Source organism: Elephantulus edwardii, unplaced genomic scaffold (assembly GCF_000299155.1).
Source record: "Elephantulus edwardii isolate Elephantulus edwardi_28Jun2011 unplaced genomic scaffold, EleEdw1.0 scaffold00058, whole genome shotgun sequence".
NCBI classification, from domain to species: domain Eukaryota; kingdom Metazoa; phylum Chordata; class Mammalia; order Macroscelidea; family Macroscelididae; genus Elephantulus; species Elephantulus edwardii.
The window spans coordinates 4,779,487-4,793,064 of NW_006399808.1; the positions used below are offsets into that span (position 1 = coordinate 4,779,487).

Consider the following 13,578-nt stretch of genomic DNA (forward strand, 5'->3'; position numbering starts at 1 on the left):
GGATTGATTCAGTGACTGGGATAATTGGGATGGGAGTGTCAGAAACAGTGTGATTGGCACAGGACAGAGCGGAGTTTAGGGCTGTTGTACATAGGGTCTCTATGAGTCGCAGGTGACTCGACGGCACATAACAACAACAACAACAACAACAACAACAACAACAACATACAGGGACATTTTGTTTTATAATGTTAATTTTGGTTGATTAGTGTAATTTATTAAGTTACTATTACTCACTTATTGTATATTGTCTTTTCCTCCCCCTAACTTACGTATTTATTAATTGTAATTTCCTTCTCCCTCGCTTCCCATCTTTGTTTTCCCTCCAAACCTTTTTTTAGCTCATTATCTTAGAGATTTTGTACCATAATTGTCTCCTGTGACTGAAATGTCACTCAGCATGGTTTATTCTAGATTCATCCATGTTGAGCAGTATTTCACGAATTCTTGCTCATTTTTTAATGATACCTAATATTTTAATTGTGGATAAACCATCAATTTTTTAGCCATTTGTCGAGTGATGGACACTTGAGTTGTTCCCCACTCTTTTTTTTTTATTTTTTTTCCCCTCTCTTTTTAACTGTAAATGCTTATGCAGAAATTATTTGATACATCTATGCCTATAGGCACATATGACAATAATGTAAAGAATTTTTGAAAATACAATGTGCAGACTATCCCCTAGATCAGTTAAATCAGAATCATCTGGTGGTAAGACACAGGCATCAGTGATTCCAGGATGAGCTCAAGTCTGAGAGGCACAGACTTCACTCCTTTTTCCAGGACAGCAAGGTGCCTGAGGAAGGATCATGGCTCACAAACTTCTAGGTAGTTTTCAGGCCTGAACCATCCCAAGAGATCAGGGCAGGTAAGCAGGAGAGTGTCCACCTGAGGGATCAAGGCAAGGGGTAGACTGCTTGCCCTTTGAATGCCTAACTGGCATAGAAAATGGAAGAATTTTGAAAATTAATCAGACCATGGATCTAAAGTCAAGGAAACAATATAAAGAATGAGAACGTCAGGGTTGAGGTTTCACACTTAATCTATAAACCCAGTTTTAATGGGCCTCCAGGTGATTATAAATTCACTTTTGCTTCCTTTTATTGGGATTCTTTGCTGCACTCCATATTTCTGAAGGAAGTCCACCCTTCCTATTAAATGGGCGTGTCTTATTTATTTGTTTGTTTATTTATTTACTTTTGGAGTATTGAGAGTTTTTTTTTAAAGGACTTGTCTTCTGGTGAACATTAATTATACACCATGCATGAAAGCAATTGCCTCTGTTATGAAATAGTAAATCAAAATGCTTCCCATCCCCAGATGTCCCAGCGATAAATACAACAGTACTTTGAAGCCCCTCTTGGAGCTGTTTTGCCTGCAAATTTATCGTTTTGTCTCCATTTTCCGAAAGCCCTGTTTTCGGTGACGTATGGCACTCTAGGTGGTTTTTAAGGAGCAGACTCCTCTCGAGTTGCCTGTGCCGGCAACAACTCTTATGTAGATGGCACACGAGGGATGGCGCGGTGATCGGCTCCTTTAAGATGACAGATGAGCCCGGAGTGTTATTGTCTTTGATTGCATGCCTTACATCATCTGTATGTAGGAATAAGAGGGCCATACTTTATCTTTAGCCATTTTATAAATATTTAAGTCCTTATAGTTGCCTAAAGATATTAAAGCATATTTTACAGTAGTTGGAGTATAAATATTATATATAGCACAAGATAGCAAAGTAGTTTAATGAATTCATAATTTTCTGTTCACTTTTATTGGAACGTGTTTTATGTTCCAAAAGTTCCATTTAAAGAATAAGATACCAACCTGAGCCGTGACAGCACACCGAACGTTTGCTGGCTTTGCGGGGCCTCAGTTCCAGTATCATCAAAGCCTCTATTGGGAGGCAGAGAGGCCGGAAGTCAGGGCCGAGTGATATACTTCCTCAATCTCTGCATTTAAAAAAAAAGAATCATATAAATAACATTTTGAATAAACAGTTCTGGTGCTTGTTTAACTCTTAAAAGTGTTCCAAAGAGAAGACTTTTTATAGTGCCTTCCCTCAGTTTCAAAGAGACAGATTTAGAAAACTGGGGTAAAAACCCATAAGATGTAGGTTGCAATTTCCCTCTCCTCCCCACACCAGTCCTGTTTTGTAAACTGGGATGCACACACCCTCTTTGCCTGAATACCGCTCCGAAGCAGGCTCTTAATTTGGTCAACAAATTCTAATGCCTTTCAAACATTTTACTCTAAATTAAAGAGTCCAAAGTTGCTTTGTGTTCCTTTTCTTAATGCAAGGAATGACAAGGAGAACATCACAGCACCTCTTTTCAATTTTCCAGTGAAATATAAAGACTTTCCTCTTTAATATTTCACAAAGTTTTTCCTGCTCCCAGCGGGAGTTCATGCTGGGTAATGTTTGCTAATTACCAACAACAAAACTAGACACACAACGCTGGTAAATTACCTGACCCTTTCCATTTTAATGAGACAACAAGGATTTCGTGAAGTGATGTTGTTTCGCTGGTTAATGGTGTCAGCAATGTTGTAATTGTGGGTTGAGATGCATTAGCTGAACAACCACATGTAGGACGGGCTTCTTCTCCACGAGGCCTTTGGAGACTAGAACCATATTATCATTACGCCTCTGTCATTTGCATGCTGCTAATCACTTACTTTATTATCCCGTGTATCCATTGTCTTTCTTTAATTGCTCTTTAAATTAAAATTAAAAATAGTTCTAGAGCCCACAATGACTAGGATCTCATCTTGATTATGAAGATAACTTCAAGGAAATTGAACCACCAGTAATATATTGCAAGGATTATGAGAGAGTCCCACAGCTCTGTACAGTGCCTGCCAGCCTCAGGGGCCTAATTGTAGCAGTTTCTCTTCCTTTAGCCCGTATTGTTTGTTTAATAAATGGTTATTTATGGCCTTTTCAGCCACTGTAGTAACTTTAGAGAAAGTACATCCTTCTCTTTGCTCTGAGGACAGAATTTTCACTCTCCCATCAAAGGCGTAGAACTAGGCTGAATGGTGGAACCTACACCAAAGTTTGTCAAGTCCTCTGAGAAGAAAGCCTTTGGTGTCCCCTGTTCTGGTTTATTCGCTACAAATGTACTTTCGAAACCTGTGCTCATGGAAGAGACGTAAATGTCAGAGCTGAGAGGGGCTTAGAGCCATCTTTGTTTAGCTGATAAATAAAATGAGGGCCAGAGTGGTTGCCTGCATCAGTGAACCCTGGTTCTCTGTTCGTGAGGTGAGCAGATGCAGGAGGGAGGACCACAACTTTTGGGTTAGTCCTGGGAGAAGACAGGGTGTCAAGTCTGTGATTGTCATATGCTTGCTACCACACTGCGTGTTTGCAATGATACTGTATTTTGGTAGCTGTCTTTTGTGTGCGGAAGGAGCTCTGTTGGTGCAGTCTATAGGGAGTTGTGCAGTTAACACAAAGTCCAAGACTCTCCGACAGTTCCAATCCACCAGCGATTCCATGGGAAATAGATGGGTAATCTTCTCCCATGAGATTTATAGCCTCTGAAAACCTGCCAGAGGGTATATTGTGAAGGAGTTCTGGCTCGACAACAATGATGAACTTGTAAGCATGTATCTTTATCTTTTATTTCTTGATCTAGCTATGTGGTTGGTTATGGGAAGAGAGGATAAGTGTCTTCCACCTCGTTAGAAAAGCAACCTCATGGACTCTGTCCTCTGCAGTCATTCCTGGACATTGGGTAACTCAACCCAGAATTATTATGTTTCCTGTCTTAGGAATATGTCCCGAAATTAGAACCACAGGTTTTTCAAGAACCAGTTGGACTTAGGGCATTACCTTCCCTGGGAAGAAGACTGAGTCTCTCCAGGGTCTTACAAATAGTTGAGAGTAAGCTTGAGTGGACCTGAATCTCTTAATTCTCTGCCCAGTTCTTTGCCAGCTCTGTCATTCAAAATAATAACATTTATTAATAAGAACTCAATTCAACTCCTTGCTGGAGAGAGGCACTCACAACTGGCCCTTTGTTCGGTTTCTAAGGTTGTAATTGCAGTGGTGATTGCTCATTTTTCTCCATCTTATGGCCTTTTCAGCCACTATAGTAACTTATACAAGGGATGTTTCTGCTAGCCTTTGAGACTATAGTCAGTAAGGGACACATTATCAGAGCTCCACATAATAAATGTTGTTTGCTGTCAAGTTGGAACCAACCCATAGCTGACCCTCCAGCAGATTTCCAGAGGCTGTAAATGGCACAGGATGAAATTGCCCATCCTCCCCCTGGAGCATCTGGTGTTTTTGAACCATGTACTTTGGGGATTGCAGTGCTACTTCTTTTTAATTTTTTTTAAATTTTATTATTATTATTTTGTGTGTACCATCAAATTGGATCTGACTGGTACAGGAAGAGAGTGCCCCTCCTTCTCCAGCAGAGAATCTGGTGGCTTCAAACCATTTACCTCTCAGATTGGAGTGCAGCTTCTTGCCACTAGGCCACCAGAGCTCCTTAGCAGTGCTACCTCTTACAACTAGGCCATCAGCGCTCCCTTAATATAACTTAGTACTTTTAAAGTGCTAAGCCTGGCACTGCTGTGGCTCTTTAAATGTATTGTTAGTCATTAATTTAACCTACTTAGCATTCTTTTTCTTTGTCATCTTACAGAAAACAGGTACAGAAATCAAGTAACTTGCCCCTAGAGTGGCATCCACTTCCTAAATAACATGCCTCCAGGAAACCTATGAACTTTGATAAATGTCAATAGTCGTAGAGGGGCTTTAGGCCTTTTGTTCATAGGGTCGCTATGAGTCGTGCTTGACTTGAAGGCAATCAACAACTACAACAGTTATAAAAATAGGAATCGAAAAAAGGCAGAATTCAAACTCAGGCTAACTCCAGAGGTAAAATTCTTGAGCATAATGTTAATGTTCTTATTATATTGTGGCAAAGGATATTGATCATGCTATAAACATAGTTGCTCAAAATCAATCACCAGCTGTCGATCATTCTCTCATTTAGAGGAGTTGGAGGGTGGAGTGGTGTGTCTGTGTGTTAAGATCCAAGACCCCATTATATATTCATCTGCCAGCATAAACATATATGCAGGGAAGCCTTTAAAACTCTTTGTAAAAAAATTAGAGAGCTTGCTTTTACAATGGTATCAGAAGTTTGGAACCTTGGCTGATATGTCAGCCAGGCGTCTTTCTAACCTTTCAGAGACAGCCGGCTGCGTGCTGTAGGTGATGGAATTCTGCTTCTCCTGAATTGCAAGGCAGTGCCTGGGATCGCTTGGCAAATCCATCTTTTACAGCTACTTAATTTTGTGTGCACTTAAGATACGGATATTTGAGTTTGCCTGTGATTTCATAGCTCTGGTTTTTGCTATGTGGGCCATTGGTTAACAGCAAACCAAACAACTGGGGCCCACTTGGCATTTGGCGTTTCCAATGTAAAAAGACATTTGAACTACATGACAAATGCTGAAAAACAAAACCTATAGCCCTGAGAGCTTAAAGAAACTGTTTATAATGGAAAGGTGGTTACGTTTTCAGCCAATCTATCACTTTAATGAGCTCTTTGCATTTCTTTGATTAATGCTCGCAAAAGGGGGAGAAGAATTGATGTAATGGAAACAAAATGGTATATAGTCTTGGCAGCATAAGGGGAGTTTCTGTGGGTTTTGTTAGCATCCACTTCATATAGCTGTCTTACACGGTATATGTTTGCCTCTTCCTGGGCATAGTGGGCCTCTGGTTTACTGGACATGTGATCTAACATGAAAAAGAAGGAAACAGATAAGTGGCAAAACAGCTTTTGTAATGACAGCAGAGGGAGCAGATCCCATGCAGGAATTTGGAATGAAAAAGAATTTGTAAAAAGCTATAGTATATGGTTCCACATTGAAATGGATAAATCATTCAATGGTTATAGAAGACAAAAAAAAGTAAAGAGGTTTTAAAAGCATTTAAACTCTCAGAATAATTACTACAGTTTAGAGTAGTGGATCATTGTTAATGTCAGATGAATCTTGGTTGAAAGTGAAGAATACCAGAAGAATGTCTATTTGTGCTTTATTGACTATGCAAAGGCATTTGATTAGGTGGATCATAACAAGCTGTGGCTGACATTGAAAAGAATTGCAGTTTCAGGGAACTTAATTGTGTTTCTACTGAACCTATACATGGGCTAGGAGGCTGTTGTGTGAATAGAGTAGGGGAACACTGCATGGTTTAAAATTGAAAAGGGAGTGCATTAGGGTTGTATTCTCTCTCCACACCAATTCAAACTGAGTGCTGAGAAAATTATACAATAAGTTGGACTCTGTGAAGAGAAGTGTGGCATCAGGATTGGAGGGAGACTCTTTAATAACCTGCATTATGCAGATGACACAACCTTGCTTGCTGTAAGTGAGGAGGACATAAAGCACTTGTTGCCAAAGATGAAGGAATACAGCTTTAGGTATGGATTGCATCTCAGTGTGAAGAAGACAACAATTCTTACCACTGGACCAATAAGCAGCAGCATGATGGATGGAGGGGAGATTCAAAATGTCAGCAACTTCATCTTGCTTGGATCCACAATTAACACTCTTGGAAATAAGGAGACACATTGCACTGGGAAAATCTGCAGTTAGGGACCTCTCCAAATTATTGAGGAGTAATGATGTCAGTTTGAGGACCAAGGTGTGTCTGATTCAGGCCATCGTCTTTCCGATCACTTGATATGCATCTGAGAGCTGGACAGTGAATAAGGATGAGAGAAAAAGAATTGACACCTTTGAGCTGTGGTGTTAGAGAAGAGCACTGAACTTCCAAAAGAACAAACAGATATGTCTTGGAGACGGTGCAGCCAGAGTGCTCTTTTGAGGCAAGAGTGATAAGGCTTTGTCCCACATACTTTGGGCATGTTGCTAGTAGGGGCTGTTCCTTGGAGAAGGGACATGATGCTGAGAAGGGTGGAGGTTCAGCGAAGGAGAGAAAGACCCTCAACCAGGTGGGTTGACACGGTGACTGACACAATGGGTTCTTGTGTGTTAGGAAGTGTGAGGATAGCACAGGATAGAACAAGGGCTCAGATATTTCTTTCATAGGGTCACTACTCGACTCGATGGCACCTAATAACAACAACAACAGCAGTGGCTAGCATCCCTGGATGGTGCAGATGAATAATACTTGGAAGCTAACCTAAAGGTTGAAAGTTAGACTCCACTCAAGTTGTCTCTGAAGAATGACCTGGCAATCCTCTTTCAAAAGCCGAGCCACTGAAAGCCCTGTAGGCAGTATTTCCGTTCTGACATACAAGGCAGGGTTGACACAATAACAAGTAGTAAAATAGTGAATAAAAGATATGGGAAACATTGCAACAGAAAATATCTCTCCAAAATAACTCATTGAGAGGAGAAACATTAGTCAGAAGTAGAGGAGTTAGGCTCGGGGAGAAGAAGAGAGAAGCCTTAGGGCTTACTGGAAACAGGTGAAAATCAGCAAGCAGCACTGTTTTCTCTGTGTTGGAAACCAGGCCGACCAATAACCTGTGTGTGTGAAGTCTTGTGGGTTTTTATGACCCTTCACAGGCACATAAGTACTCAGCAAATTGGACAGCAGTGGGTCAGCGGTAACGTGCTTCTCTTGCATGCGAGAGACTAAGGGCTCAATTGTCAACCAGAGTACTCCATGCACAGCTGCCTCTTTTCTCAGTAACAGCACCTGTGCTATTATATTACTGTATTACTGGACAGATTTCAGCAGTTTTCAGGTTAAGACACAAGGAATAAAGGCCTGGTGATCGACTTCCAAAGATTGCTGTTATTTTTGTGTGCTGTCGAGTCAGAGCCGACCCAAAGTTGACCCTCCAGCAGGTTTTAAGAGGCAGCAAATTGCATGGGAGGCTATTGCTCATCTTTCTGTTGTGAAGCAGCTAGTACTTTTGCACCTCGTGCCTTTGGGATTGTAGCATAATTTCTTACCAGTAGGCCACCAGAGCTCAGTGCAAACATGATGACAGACATCATGATTCTGCTGTGCAAGCAGTTGCCAAGAATCAGACAACTCAAGAGAAGTTAAAAACCATACCGCACACGTAGCAGCCATCTTTCTCAGATGAGGAGTGGCTCTTAGAAAGTAATGTGATGGAAAATAGCAGAGAACTGGGAATGCATACATTCTCTTTAGGCCCAACTTACTAACATTCAGTAACTTTGAACTGGCCAGTTTACGTCTTAGAGCCTCAATTTCCCCATCTGCCAAGTGAAGGGAATGCTCAAATTAATCTTGAGGATGCTAACAACTCTAAAATGTGTGTCCATCCACACCCTCCCCCCAGTTTCTCTCAGCCCATGCCAGTCACACATCATTTCATTTCCTTGTCAATACACGAAATAATTACATTTTATTGTAGAAAATTTAATGACTATATATAAGCAAAAAGAAAATACATATTATTTACAATGTTGTCACTCAGACTTGAGTTGACATTCAGGCTTCTTTCTATAGATATATGTACTTTCTCATTTGTAAATGAATTGTAAAGACTAGTTTGTAACTGTTTTCCACAAACAAAATAAATTATGATCCTTTTCCCGTGCCATTAATTATTTTCCTGCCTTTTTAGTGGACATATATTGAATATAATCAATTTCCTGAAATTGGACATTACATTCATATTATTTTTCAATTCGACATTTTTATTAATAACTGTGAGTGAGGAACATTGTAACCAAATCTTTAATCTAAGGAAATTATGGCTATGCACGTACTTGTAGATATAAATTTAATTAGCTCAAAGGATTAGAAGTCTTTTGATGTTATGTGGCTATGTCTTACTTACAAGCTATTAGGTGAATTGTTGTGTGCCATTGAGTTGGAACCAATTCATACCTGCTCTTCCAGCAGGTTTTCAGAGGTGAAGAATCACATGGGAGGAGCTTGCCCATCTTTCTCCTGAAGATTAGCTAGTGACGCTGTCTACTTTGGACAGCCAGCACAACCCCACCCCCCTGGGCCACCAGAGCTCCCTTATAATGTGAATCCTTGTTATGTGCCATCTATCCGGAACCAACTCTTAGCTGACCCTCCAGTGGGTTTTCAGAAGCAATAAATCACAGAGGGATGAGTTACTTATCTTTCTTCACAGAGAAACTGGTAGATTCGAACTGCCTTCTTCTGGATTGACAGCTCCTTACCAGTAGGCCACCAGAGTGGGGTAAAAATAATTCACGTTTGACTGCTTAAAAAAATCTGATCAATTTGAGTCTACCTACAGGCACTTCTAAAGAAATCTTAAAAATATCTACCTCCAGGAAATATCCCCTTAAGTCTTTTAAAAGATATTTATTTCCATAAACTCGGCCACTGAGAACCTGGTGGCGCACAGTTCTTCGGTGGTAGATGTAGGCATGACATGACTCAGAATCTAGTTGATAACAAATGATTTAACTCATTTTAAAAAGCAACTGAGAACTTGTGGAGAATTTTTTTGTAACGCCACAAACTCTTTGGAGCATGAAGGTGTTAGAGTAGGGCAGTGCTAGACTCTTTTTTAAAAGATTTTCTTGTTTTAATTTTATTTTACTATTTTTTATGTGTACTGTCAAATTGGATCTGACTGGTACAGGAGGAGATAGCCCCTCCTTCTCCAGCAGAGCATCTGGTGGATTTGAACCGAGTATGGGATTGCAGTGCAGTGCTAGACTTCTTTACAAATTTGTTTTACGTTGTGTTCAAGTTGTGATGAGTTGTGTTTCTTCCTTTCTTCTTTGCTTTTTCTTATTTAATGATACTTTTAAAGACTAAAGCATCTAGATTAACCCACCTCTGAGAGACAGATATCAGATAGTAATCTTTATGGTAAAAACACTGTCTGCTTGGAGAGATGGCTCTTGAGTGTATTTTGTTGCAAGTAGGTGAGAGAAGTAAACCCTGGATACATCCTAGAAAGTCTCATAGGCAAATAATCACAGAGAATCTTTTTTCGGTTTAGTGTGATCCAGACTCAGAACACAAGTGCTTATGAGGATGAGGCACTTTATACTGTGGGGCTGGGCGAGGATGGCGGCTGGGTGTGTTAACCTAGCTCCATAGGCCCTAATAAAATGCCATGGATTAGAAAACCCTCTCACTCATTCTCATTGCTATAGGGTTGGGACAGACTCATAGATGACACTCCACTGATTTTCAGGGCTTGTAACTCACATGAGAGGAGATGCCTATTTTTCTTCCAGGGAGTAGCTGGTAGATTCAAGCCAGCAGCAGCCTTCACTTTTGGATTAGCAAAGCAATTCCCTGTGGACCACACCACCAGTCCTCATTAGAAAAGTTGCTGCTGAGGGTGCTGCTGGATAAGCAAATACATCAGGGACTTTATTTCTTTGGCTTGGTGGCTTAAGATCATGGTCTCATGGCCTGGACAATGCATTGGCCCACTTAGTGCTTCTGTTCTATCTCCTAGTTTACTGAGTAATGGACGCTTGCCATCCAACTTCCAATAGTTGGTCCCCACCTGACTGAAGAAAGATAATCTGGAATATGAAGAGTAAATAGGATGTGTGATTTAACTGTCTTCTCCATAAACAACTGCTCCCTTTTCCAGGAGACCAGATAAAGTAGGTGATACCTGGCTGCCATTGCTGAGCATTTTGATCTACGATTCTATAGAGGAATCCTAGTAAAGAAAGGAGAGGGGACTGATCATAGAAATTGAAGCTCTTACAGGATCCTGATAATTCTGGAGCCATGGAAATGGGATGAAGCTCTGAAATTATTGTCCTCTGATCAGCCTTAAACCTTAAACCAAGTATATTCCTTCAGGACCTCTTAAAGGAAACAAAACAATAAAATTAGCTTAAAGAGTAGAGAATATCTACCGTGAGCCTGTGTTCTTTAAGCTCGTGGTCACATGTGGGAATTCTTGCCCCCCCATACAGGAGACCTGAAGTTATTTCCTCTCATGTTTCTATAAGTGGGAGCTTGTGTGTTGCTGTGATGCTTCAACAGGTTTCAGCAGAGCTTCCATAGAAAGACAGGGTAAGAAGGAAAGCCTTGAAAGAAGTGAAAATCTTAATCTACGACTGATCCTGGGGCTGAAACCACATGATTAGTTCTGTTGTGCTTGGAGTCTGCATGAGTTGAGGGCTGACTCGAGGGCAGCTAACAACAACAGGCCCATAGTTATGTCCTTCTGGGTTCCTGACCACCACATACTTAACAGCTTTTAGAAAGGATCCCTTTGAGATCATTGGTTGGCTCAGCTTGAGGGACAGAGCCTTCTCTGAATTAAAGTCGTAGAGGGCAACCCCACTGACCATTAGAAGTCACTGCCTGGGATCACATGCTATTCCTGACCTCACACTTGAGATCAGATGCCCTCCATCACATGCTGAAACAGATTTCTTCACATGGAGAAAGATATGAAAGGAGACACATATTAACAGCTGAACTGCTCTGGAAAGGCCACCAGCAGCAAACTCCAAGGCTTTCGATACATTGACTTCTCTTTAGGCCTCTGGTTCTTCATCTCTGAAATGGAGGAATTGACTAGACAACTTCAGTCACTTTTCCACCTTTGGCTGTGCTGTGTTGCTGTTGTGTGCATCAAGTCAGAACCGACACATAGCTGACCCTCCAGCAGGTTTTCACAGGCAGTACATCAATCACATGGGAGGAGATTGCCCATACTTCTCCCACCGAACAGCTGGTGGATTGGAACCGTGTGCCTTCAGGATTTCAGTGCAGATTCTGACCACTAGGCCACAGGAGCTCCCCTGCTTTAAATTAAAAGGAATCAAAAAAAGGAAGAATATTATGGTCCAGATTTTACAGAATTATCTGGAAGGCATGCACTCTCTCTAGGTTCTGGGGCAAAAGACAGTTTTCAGTTTGAGTGTCCCTACCAAGAACAAGGACATGCAGCAGATGAGCACAGAGTCAAGATTTGCAAAGGACTCAGCCCTCTTCTCCCTTCCCAACACTGGCCTCCAGCTGAGGAGGGATCACAGCCACCTCAAGGTCTTAAGTGGAAAGTGGCTGGTTGGAATAGCTGTCGGACAGTGAGGAGAAGCTGCCCGCTCAGTAAAGAATCACTTGTTACTGGTCAGTGGTCTGACCTTCCTGACTCCAGGACTACAGCTTTGTGGAAAACAAATGACGATGACTGTGGAAAAATTCTCCAAGGTTAAACTGACATTTTTTCCTTTGGCCAGCTTTCTCTTGCATTCTTTTACAAAAATCTGGCTCCCAAATCAACCCTGTGCTCAAGGATCTCCCTGCCCCCACTTTTACCCCCACTGCAAGTTAAAAGGGCATCTGTTCTTCTGTATGTGGAATTTGCTTTGCTCGAGCCGCTGAAGAATTTGTTGGAATACTTGCTGCAGAAATGACTACTGTGGCTATTACTGTAGTTGCTCAGGGGAGCTATTCAGATGCCTCATTTATTGGAGCTTAATAGATTAAAAGTCCAAATTGAGTCTCATGATATAAGCCTAATCAAGTTCTAATCTGCATAATTTTCCCATAAGCGGCAATGGGAAATTTGGATAATTTATGTTTCAGCAGTTGCCAATCAAGTGTTAAATAGCATTGTTGCATTTACTTATCAAAATATTTTTATTGATCTTCACTTCATCTGACATTTGGCTTTGGGATTTTTTTTCCCCTCCCCTGGCATTAGCAGGAAATTTAATTCATCTCCTAGATGATGTAATATGAGATGTTTCTCTTGATTTTAACATGTCTTTATAGATCATGTTTAACGGTGATCTTTCCCTTTTACAACTTCATATTGAATACCTGTCTCAGCAAACTTAGATGACTCAGCCTAATTTATTTCCCTAGTTTAATGCAGCATATGGATTTCTAACCATCATTTATATGCACACAATAAAAGATAATTTGGCCCACCATTTGAACCAATTCCTTTATGTTAAATCTGTTGGGGGAGGGTGGAGGCACTTGCCTTCTTCATTTCTCCATCTATTCTGGGGGAGGTGATTGATAAGCATTTCTTTCTCCTTCTCTCTTGCCGGAAAGGCATGGAGATTTAACTGGAGAAGATTTAGAAAGTACTTGTGTTTCCCCTATGGAAAAGCACAGCAATAAAGCATTTATTATATGTACTGAGTTGTGCACGCTGCCAAAGCAAGTTAAGCATAACTACAATGGGTCCCAATTGTTATCTGCTATTGCTTAAAAGTGAAAGCGGTAAAAGAGTAAAACTGGCTCAGGCCCCAAACTCGCCTGCCAGGGTTAGTGCAAGGGAAGCAAACGCAACAGTTCATTGCTGTGGAGTCGGGACCACCCATAGATGACCCTCTAGTGTGCTTTCAGAGGCTCTAAATTGCACAGGAGGAGATTGCCTATTCTTCCACAGAGGAGCTTGTGGATTTGAGGCATTTTCCTCTGGGCTGGCAGTGCAGATCTTTAAGCACTAGGCTGCCAGAGAGACCATGACATATGGGGGTGGGAGGGGTGGGGTGTTAGTCTGCTGAGTGGTGATTCTGCAGTCAGACTGTTGCAGCTCTCACTTGTCCACTGGGTGTACTTGACCAAGCTACTGCTACTCTGAGCTTTCTTTTCCTTATCTAAATATATATATA

General features: G+C 41.2%; 1 protein-coding gene across 23 annotated transcripts in view; it reads left to right on the forward strand.

Moving 5' to 3' along the window:
* Positions 1 to 13,578, forward strand: part of KCNMA1 (potassium large conductance calcium-activated channel, subfamily M, alpha member 1) — a 1,059,824-nt gene that overhangs the window by 954,990 nt on the left and 91,256 nt on the right. The window lies entirely within an intron of this gene.